The sequence below is a fragment of the Nannospalax galili genome, unplaced genomic scaffold, assembly GCF_000622305.1.
Source record: "Nannospalax galili isolate Female #2095 unplaced genomic scaffold, S.galili_v1.0 scaffold238, whole genome shotgun sequence".
In the NCBI taxonomy this organism is placed as follows: domain Eukaryota; kingdom Metazoa; phylum Chordata; class Mammalia; order Rodentia; family Spalacidae; genus Nannospalax; species Nannospalax galili.
Window position 1 is genome coordinate 1,834,026 of NW_008341888.1, and position 1,260 is coordinate 1,835,285.

Here is a 1,260-nt window from a genome sequence, read left to right on the forward strand (position 1 = left end):
CTCACACCCTGAATTTGAGACAAGGCTAAAACAGAGGGAAAGACATTTGTGAAAAGGGTTTTAAATATTTTTTATTTATTATTGTTGTTTTATGTGTATGCGTGTGTTGCCTGCATGTAGGTAAGTGCACCCGTGCCGTGCAATGCCCATGGAGGCCAGAAGAGGCCGTCAGATCCCCTGGGACTGGAGTTACGGACAGTTGTTAGCTGCCATGTGGGTGCTGTGATTCAAACCCGGGTCTTCTGCAAGAACAACCAGTGTTCTTAACCACTGAGCCATCTCTCCAGCTCCCATAAATAAGATATTTTAAAAAGAAAATAATAGTAAACAGCCTGGGGAAAGTTAGCACATAAAAGAAATGACATGATCAGATTCTTAAGAATATTAGATTGTGTAAGTATTGGATAAAGGCTCCAAAATATGTACATTGAAGCACTGTCATAGAAGTTGTAGTATAATTTTGTGCTACAAAATTTATAACTTGGATAAAATCCATAGTATTTGTGAAAAATGCAGCAGTAGCACTGAGCATTCATTGTGATTATTTCATAGACAAACCATTATCATTTTTCAGACATACTATATGACATACTTCATGGCATACTACATGACAGTTATAATAACTGAAAGAGTTAAATGACAAACGTGAATAAATCTCATTTGAGTGAAAAAGTACATTGAGTCATAATTTGTAGAGTGATACAAGCAGTACGGATACCTTATGTATTGCTTAAAACTGCAAGATGATGCACTGTTTAGGGATGGAGGCAAATATGGAAAGTAGGGGATTAGAAAAAAAGGAAGGAGAAAATGGGTCACAAGTTAGACTTCATCTGCATTAAGTACATTTAGAGTTCAGATTTGACGCAGATGAGATGTGAAAGTACTGCTGTTCATTACATTCTAGATGCTTTTCTGAGTCCTTAAATATGTTATAACAGTAGAATTTAAGGTACGGGTGCTGGAGAGATGGCTCAGTGGTTAAGAACATTGGCTGCTTTTGCAGAGGACCCAGATTTGGTTCCCAGCATTCACATGGAGGCTAACAACCATCTGTAACTCCAGTTCCAGGGGAATTTGACACCCTTTTCTGACCTCTGGGGGCATAGTATGGCAAGGGTATACCTACCTACATGCAGGCAATACACATAAAATAAAAATAATAAAGTATTTTAAAATTTAAGATACTTTACATTGCAAGATAGTTGAGAGAAAGTATATAAGGTTACGTTTGTATATTTATTTTGATTCTAAATATGT

At 36.7% G+C, this 1,260-nt stretch overlaps 1 protein-coding gene across 5 annotated transcripts in view; it reads left to right on the forward strand.

The window, feature by feature from the left end:
- Atrx (ATRX chromatin remodeler) overlaps positions 1-1,260 on the forward strand; it is a 187,526-nt gene that overhangs the window by 136,207 nt on the left and 50,059 nt on the right. The window lies entirely within an intron of this gene.